Source organism: Stenella coeruleoalba (genome assembly GCF_951394435.1).
Source record: "Stenella coeruleoalba genome assembly, chromosome: 13".
Classification (NCBI taxonomy): domain Eukaryota; kingdom Metazoa; phylum Chordata; class Mammalia; order Artiodactyla; family Delphinidae; genus Stenella; species Stenella coeruleoalba.
The window spans coordinates 9,297,013-9,305,752 of NC_137159.1; the positions used below are offsets into that span (position 1 = coordinate 9,297,013).

The 8,740-nt window shown below is 52.3% G+C and overlaps 1 protein-coding gene across 1 annotated transcript in view; it reads right to left on the reverse strand.

Moving 5' to 3' along the window:
• Positions 1-8,404, reverse strand: part of ZAP70 (zeta chain of T cell receptor associated protein kinase 70) — a 30,210-nt gene extending 21,806 nt beyond the window's left edge. The window contains exons 1-2 of the mRNA XM_079940903.1: positions 8,332-8,404; positions 8,002-8,090 (exon numbers count right to left, since the gene is read on the reverse strand). The gene's annotated coding sequence lies outside the window, so the exon portion shown is untranslated. The remainder of the gene's footprint in view (positions 1-8,001; positions 8,091-8,331) is intronic.
• Positions 8,405-8,740: the final 336 nt, after the last annotated feature.

An 8,740-nucleotide genomic window follows, 5' to 3' on the forward strand; every position in this document is an offset into this window, starting at 1 on the left:
GTTACACAGGTGTCTGAATTGCTCAAAATTCAGAGAACGTAAAATTGAATTAATGTGAAAATGAAAAAAAAATTCAGAAAATGTACCAACTTGAGTCGTTCATTTTACGGTATTTGGGCCCCTCAGTAAAAAAAGAACCATAAAATATTGAACCCTGGTCAGTGATCTGCGTGCAGAAATACCTAGGTGTGATGGGTAGTGATGACTGTAATTTACTTTGAAAGGCATCCAAAAAATAATGTTGATGGATGGATGGATAAGCAGATTGATAACGTTGAGTCTTGCTATTCGCAGTATTTCTATAAAGTATTGAATTAGGAAGTACTGAGTCCTTGCTTCTAGAAGAGATCCAGTGTCAGGTTCCTTGAAGCCTCTGGTCACAATATTTTCATCAACCGATCAGTACATAACCTTGTTTTATGTACTTCTGTTTAAAGACAACTTACATAATTATATTGTTTATTCATTAACATTGAGCTCTTGACCAGCAGCCCTATAACTATAAGCTTACCCAACACATACTTTTTCTGTGAGGCACAGCCCAGCCTTCTTGCACTTAGGAACACTAGACAGCACCTCAGCACTGTCCTTGGGGGCCATTTAAACAGTGAAATCACCGACGTAAAGCACAAAAATGTGGCACTAAATAGACTGTGAGAAAGAGACTTATTTACAGCATGAGCTGAATCGAGAAGGCAAAGCATCACCTTGCTCAACCTCAAAGAACCAGCACATCGGTTGACTCAAATTTCACACCACTCTGCACACGCCCTCCAATGACCGTGAAAGCGCAGCGAGCATTGGTTTTGGTGGTTACAAATAAATTTTAGCAAGTAGGCGAACTGGCAGATATGGAATCCAATAATAATGAGGATTAACTGTATGTGATAAAGCAAATATAGCAAAATGTCCATTGTAGAATCTAGGGGGTGGGTAATTTGTACAACTAATTGTTCCTGTTTTCTGTATATTTGTAAGTTTTTAGATAATGTTGAAAAAAATTATTTCCCCTTAACAGTTTCTGGTCGTTTCTCTACTGAGATGGGCCCACTTAAGGCCACCCAGGCATAGTTTTGCATTCAAGGCAGGCTCCTTGGGTACCCTTCTTACTTAAGCAATTGTAAGCAGGGGGTGCAAAGCAAGCTTTTGTGGATTGAGAAAGGCTGCCTTTCCCTGGGCGTTCAGGAACATGCAAGGATGGGCACTGGAGCCAAGAGGAAGATACTAGAGCGGGAATCAGGTGAGGTCTGAATCGGCGCAGCTGGAGGAGGGGCCGGAATCTGCGTTCTAACTAGATAGCGTCTAATGCTGGGGTTGGGAGAGCCAGGGCTGTGGGGGTCTTGGATGTCCCGATAGTTACAGGCAGGTGATTAATCGGGGACCTGGAGATGCAGGTCACCATCCCAGAAGAGTGTTTTAAAAGAGTCAGAAGGGCTCCTAGGTATTCATCCTAGAGAAATGGAAACTTACGTTCACACAAACACCTGCACAGGAATGTTTATAGCAGCTCTATTCACGACTGCCAAAATGTAGGAACAACTCAAATGTTTCCCAACAGATGAATAGATAAAGTGTGGTATATCCATGCAGTGGGACACTACTCAGCCTGAAATGGAAGGAAATGCTGATACACACATGAATGTATCTCAAAGGCGTCAGGTTAAGTGAAAGGGGCCAGACTCAGAAGGCTACAAACCATATGATTCCATTCAAAATTGTAGAACAGGGTGTGGAGAAAAGGGAACCCTCTTGCAATGTTGGTGGGAATGTAAATTGATACAGCCACTATGGAGAACAGTATGGAGGTTCCTTTAAAAAATGAAAAACAGAACTACCATATGACCCAGCAATCCCACTCCTGGGCATATACCCAGAGAAAACCACAATTCAAAAAGACACATGCACCCCAATGTTCATTGCAGCACTATTTACAATAGCCAGGTCATGGAAGCAACCTAAATGCCCATTGACAGACAAATGGATAAAGAAGATGCAATGGAATATAACTCAGCCATAAAAAGGAAAAAAATTGGGTCATTTGTAGAGATGTGGATGGACCCAGAGACTGTCATACGGAGTGAAGTAAGTCAGAAAGAGAAAAACAAATACCGTATATTAACACATATATGTGGAATCTAGAAAAATGGTACAGATGAACCAGTTTGCAGGGCAAAAATTGAGACACAGATGTAGAGAACAAACGTATGGACACCAAGGGGGGAAAGCGGAGGAGGGGGCAGTGCTGGTGGGATGAACTGGGAGATTGGGATTGACATGTATAAAATAGATAACTAATAAGAACCTGCTGTATACATAAATAAATAACATAAAAGGAATAAAAACAAAACGAAACAAAAAACTGCAGGGCCATGCAGTGGCTGCCGGAGGCAGCAGGCCCAGTGGGGAGCAGGGGTGATGGGATGTGGATGGACTGCAAAGGGGTATGAGGGAATTCAGGGCAATAGCCTATACCTTGACTGAGACCGCAGTTTCTCAGCTGTATGCATGTGTCAAATCTCACAGAATTTTTCACTAAAAGGGGTGAATTTTACTGTATGTAAATGATACCTTAATTTTTTTTTTTAATTAAAAGGGGAGAAAGGGAGCTGGAAGGTATAGACACACCAGGCACTACAAATATTAACTGAAATAGGAAAGAGAGAGCTGTCTACACTCCTGCCTCACTTCCTTGATTCCCTCTGTCTCATCCAGCCTCACAGTCTGCTCCCCTCACCTCCACCAGGGTGCTCTCCAGCTGCAGAGAGCACGATATCACCACCTGATGGGCACCAGGCAAGCACTTCGTGCCCTCTTCCAGGCTGGGTCCCCTGCGTGATGGACACTGTGACCCCCACACACACACTCTTGGGTCCTTCGTCAACCCCCTGGCTTGCCGCCTTCCTCTCTGACGGTTCCTGCTCTCTCTCCCTCTCCAACCCCCGTCCCCTGCTTAGGCCATCCCGGCTGTGGCTACCCATGCTGCCACTCCCACTTGTCTCATCCAGAGCTCTCCCCTGAGGTCGGTTTGCGCTGCCATCGCCTCCTTTGATCTCCACCTGCTGTGTCTATTAATAAAACCTGAGATCCAGATCTAAGTCACACGGTGACTGTGGTCGGCTGAACCCCACAGTCTGTTTCCCACATGAGCTGAAGCTCCGGGATCTGCAAGTTGCTTTTAGGCGATTCTTCCCCAAGGCCTCCGTTGCTCAAGAACCTACTGTGGCTCCCTCCTGCCTACATCATTGAATCAGACTAAATTCCTCGGCCCTCCCTCTGCTCCAGCCAGGCTGCACTATCAGCCTTCCTTCAAATGCACTTCCATGCACTGTGCTCCGCCGGATATACCCTCCCCACTTCTCTCCACTCCTCGAGTCCAGCCAGCCCTGCCTGGCAGACTCACGGCCCTGCTCCCCACAGGGTATCAGGACCTAAGGCAAGGCAGCGAAGAGAGGGTTTGTCCAGGGACCATGGGGAGGGATGGGGGTAGTGAAGCTGGTCTCTGGGGCAGGAAGCTGTGGCAGGAAACTGTCAACAACACAGTTTGAGAAGCTCCACCCTGTGGTGGCCACAGGTGCAGCCTGGGTAGCCGGAGGCAGATGAGTGCAGAAGCGGGAGTGGGGAGAGGCTGCCTCTTGAGACCCAGTCCAGGGCCAGAAGCCATGACTGGCCATGTCGGACCTGAGTCCAAGGTGTCAGAGGCAGAAGCCTTCCCCACGCATTCTCAGCTTTATTCCCACTTCCCTGTCCCTTTGCCAATAACAACGACAACAGTAATAACAACAGCTTTCAGAGAAGCCTGACCGGTTGGCAGCCTCCTGGACGATCAGATGTTTCTGTCCTGAGCCATGTCCCTGCAGGCTGCACGGCTTTCCTCAGAGACATGCCCACCATGAGACTTCCCCACCCCACTCCTGCCTGGGCTGACCCCCTCCATCCTCCCCTTGAGCTTGCGAGGTCCTCGTGAGTTCAGAGATGCTCATTTGGCCTTCCCATGGTTTGCAGCTCCACAGAGAGACCACGGGACCCCAGCCTCGTTCTCACAGCCCAGGTCCTGGGGAAAGGGGAGGAGAGTTTGATCCTTGGCTAGAGGGAGCTGCCTGAAATCCCACCCTTTAAGCATCCTTTTTGGGGACAGGCAGGGTTAAATTCTACCTGTTCCAGACACACAGGATGCCCCAAACATACTTTGAAGGAAATACGGGTCAAGAGATCAACTATGTTTACAAAAGCTGTGGAAAGCATATTTGCATATTAAAGGCTCTGAGAAGACCTGCCAGGAAAGGACGACGCTTTTCAGCTTTGTTTAATCCTCACACCTACGTAGCAGGGCCTGGAAGTGCTGCTGTTCCACAGAACAGACTCAGTATCCAAAGCCCCAGTTAAATGTCTACCATGAGACACCAGAGGGAAGACTGAGGCAGTCAGGCTGCCGACGGAATGAGATGATCCCCCTGGACCTGGCAGGTCTGGAGGCCCCAGGTGCCACCCACAGCCAGACATCAAGTGTCCCCACCCAAGGAATGGGTGCGCAGCCCCTCACTGCCCGAGACCCCAAGTCCCCCCTAAAGCCACCCTTCCTGCTCCCCAGTCCGCAGGCCACCAACAGAGGCAGCACAGACATTTGTCAGCTGCCATCTTGGTTACGTTCCAAGTCACAAAGACAGCAGTTAGCGCTGTGCCCTGGATGGCAACAGGCTCCTTATCCTTTCCCTGACACCAGGGCATCAGATCTGATCATGAAATCATGGATCTACTGGGTAGTAGCAGTGTGGTCCTGGGCGGGGAGCCATGCTCGCCAGACCCACCTGGAACACAGCACCAATGAAGGTGCCTAGCGCTGCGGGGCTGCGGGGATTCCGTGAGAGAAGGCTCACCAAACACTGAGCATGGGGCCTGGCCCGCCCTTGTCCTGGCCCGTCCTTTTCTGCTCGCAGCCCTCCAGGACTCCCACGTCACTCAAGGTTAAAGCCCAGGTTCTTACAGCGGCCTTGCCCAATCTGCCCCATTGCCTCCTGGCCTTCAGTTACTCCCCACCAGCCACACGGGCCTCCTTATGTTACTTGTTCAGAGCACTGAAACAAATCAGGCCTGGTCCAACCTCAGGGCCTTTGCACTGGCTGTTCCCTTTGCCTGAACACACTTCTCCCAACACCCCTCACTTCATTCGGGTCTCTGCGTAAATGTCACCTCCTCCTCCAAGAGGTCTTCCCTGACCTCCCTCTCTAAAATCGCCTCCCCTTCTCTCTCTATCCCTGACCCAGCGTTACTGCTCTTCACCACTGAAAATGTGATGTACCGTCAACTTGTTGCCACAGGATCTTTGTCCCCTGCTAGAATGGAAGCACGGTGAGAGTGGACATGGTCTCCTGCCCCTGCCTATACCAGCCAGGCACATCGTAGGTGCCCCATAAATGTTCGTGGTGGGCAGAGGCTACTGATACTGGGGTACCTGGGAAGGTATGCAGCCCGCTGTGGTGGGTGGAGACCCCTCTGCAGGTCCTTGGAATTGGGCAGCCTGATGAGGGATGAGGGGCTGTGGGGGCCTCCTTAGGAGAGAATAGTGAACGGAGGATCTAGCGGCTTCCTCCACTAACCAGTGGTGGGAGAGGAGAGGACCAATCGGAGGAGATTTTGCACAGGCTGTTCCCTCTGCCTGGAACAGTGCCCACACCCTTCTCCAGGCCACCCTCAGCTGTCCCTTCCACCCAGAAGTGTTCCACGATTTTCCCCCTCCCTCCCCAGCTGAGTCAGGCACCTCCTCTGTTCTCCCAGGGCCCCGTCCTCCCGCATCACAGCCCTGGTGGCCACGTATGATCAGTCTGTTTGCTCCACCGACTCTGGCCAGCATGAGCTCCCCAAGGCAGAGCCTATGCCCGTCTTGTTTTCATGATAGCCCCTGCTTCCTCCCGACAAATATTTGTCAAGCGGGCAACAATAACAATAGCCTCTGTACCGAAGACTTTACGACACCTCTTCTGAGCATTATCCATTTAATCTAATCCTCACCGCAATTCCATCAAATGGGAACTGTTATCCCCATTCCTCAGCTAAAGAAACTGAGGCTCAGAGAGGTTAATGTCATGTTCAGAATCATGTAGCCTGTGAGTGGCAGTCAGGATTTGAACTCAGGTCTCTCTGACCAGCAGCCAGCACTAGCCACTCTAGTGCGTGGCCATTGGGAGAATGCAATCCACGGCTCTGATCTGGGTCCCCAGGGGCTCCCACGCCTGCCTGGCCCAGGTGTCGCTGCACTTTGAGCTGCCTTCAACTGTCAGGGTAAAGAGTGCTGGCCTGTTGGGGGTTGGAAGCAGGTCCTCAGGCCTCAAACAGACTCTATCTGTTGACCAACTGACTGAATAATGCCACGAGATCAGTCCCCACTGCCACCACTCCCCAGCGATTTCAACCTCTGCTGCTGGCGTTCTAAGGGTTGTGTAACCTCTGCAAGGAGCTATCCCTCTCTGGGTGCCAGGCTCTGTGTAACAGGAGATGGGAAAAGACTTAGGGGACAGAAAAGGTGGGATGAGTCAGGAGGACAGAGCCTGACAGTGGGGACCGCACGGTGCTATCCGTGCATTGTAGGGTGTTCAGCAGCACCCCTGGCCTCTGTCTTCCTAGAGACCAGTAACACCCCCTGAGTCACAAGCAAAAATGTCTCCAGATGGCACTGAATGTCCCCAGCAGGCATGGGGGAGGCAAAACTGGCTCCAGTTAAGAAGCACTTCCTTAACGCTATGCTTTGGGGTGCGGCGGGGAGCAGCCAGCATGGAGAGGTCTGGCTGCTGCAGCCCCCAGGAGAGTCTCCAGGAGCTATGAGGCCGCCCAGAGCTAGTGATCGTAATTAGGACTTTAGCAATATGCTTATACGGCACTATTGTGTGCCAGGCACTCGAGAGAAATTCACTCGCCTAATCCTCGGGAGAATGCTGTGTGTAGAGGATTTGTGGATTTGACACCTGAAGACCCAGAGAAGGAGGAAATTGCCCAAGGTCACACGGCACACACAGTAGGTGGCAGAGCCAGGCCTCAAATCGGCCTCCTGGCTCCAGGGTGTACACGAAACACCATCCAGCTGGGCCGCCTGCCTGTCCAGCGTCCCTGCCGGGGCTGTGTGGCAAGGCTGGAGGACAGGCGACAACAGGAAAAAGCAGCTCTGCACTGGCAGGGTAAGAGCCCTCACAGGTGATACCCAAGGACCTTCCAGCACAGGAGTCCCTGACCCTAATCTCTCAGCAAAGCTTTGTTAAGCACCTACTGTGCGCTTGCTGCCGTGGCTAAGACAAGAGCGACAAAGCTCATCTTGAGCCGTTCACCACACGAACCCCTGTTCCTTCCTGCCAAGACCCTTTCCTGCTTGGGACACCTCTCCCAACCTCTCACCCCACAGTCAGGAGCCAAGCACCTACTAGTTGCCAACATTTGCATCTGCATTTAACACATGGGCAAAGTGAGGTTCAGAGAGGCCAAGCAACTTGCCAAGGACACACAGCGGTTGAGCAGGATTCGAGCTGTTTCCTTCTTCACATCTCTGTTTCCCCTTTAACCTGAGCTCCCCTACAAATGGCTGGAGCCTGTCCTGGGTCCCCTCATGGGAATCATCCGGCATTTTGATGTTCAAGTTCACAGCCCTGTTGAGCCACCCTCATATTCACGGCCCTGGGGGACAGAGCACACGTTTGCTTTCTCTGGAGTTTTCTCTGCTTCCTGAAGTCAAGGTTGCTGCACTGATGGGGCCCTGCAGGAGGCTAGGGACTGAGCAGGCACCTCTGTGGCCCCTGGATATAGGCGTCCACTACCACTCGGCGGGCCCGCTGGAGCGAGACCTCCTTCCCTCAGGGTGGCCACAGGTCGTGTCTGCTTCCTTTCCCAGCTGGGTGTCACCCACCTCGGTCCTACAGCCCTTCTGGTACCACAGTGTCCTCCTGACTCTGTCCTCCTTCACCAGACCCAGACCACCCCTGGAGATGGCGGCTGGGTGCTGCCCCATCTGGGATGACTTACCTGGGGATGTGCTGACGGGTGTGGAGGCACAGGCCACCTGCAAGGTCTCTGGTCCCAAAGCCAACAGACAGCTGCTTCTAGATGAAGAACTGGGGTCCGAGAAACTAACTTGGGCTTCTCTGCAGCCCGAGCCCCCAGCCTGAAGCCACCACCGGCTAACCACCCACTCATACACCCTGGCAAGGGGTAAGGAGGTCATACCCCACCAGGGTTTCTCACTCGGGGTGGAGGGGGTGGGGAATCTGAGTCACCCTCTGCTGGCTGCCCCGGAAGCCCCTGCGGTGCCGTGCTGGCAAGAAAGAGGCAGAAGGCCGGAGGCCAGCCACTCACCTGGACACCCCAGCGGAGCACGGCAGCCAAGCTGGGCAGGGACTGGCCCGGAAGGCCTGATGTGCTCTTGGAAGCGCCTTTCTCTGAAACTCAGCCTGTTTCCTTGATGCGAAGACAGGAAAGGGGGCTGTGTTTGAAGTTTACGTCAAAGTCACAAAGTGCTGTGTTCAAGGAAAATCACAAGCCATGTGCTCCAGGGAGGGCAGACGGCACTTCCGGGGCCAAGCAGAGCCTGCCCAGCAGTGGGGGGAATGAGGCGAGCTGCAGGCAGGGGTTATGCTAGAATGATGATCCCAACAGCATCCCCTAAACCTGGAGAGGGTAAGGGAGGGGAGCTGTGTGCCGGAATGGGGGTGGGGTAGTGGCAGTGGGAGGGGGATCCCCAGGACTCATTGGAAACTGGAATGCC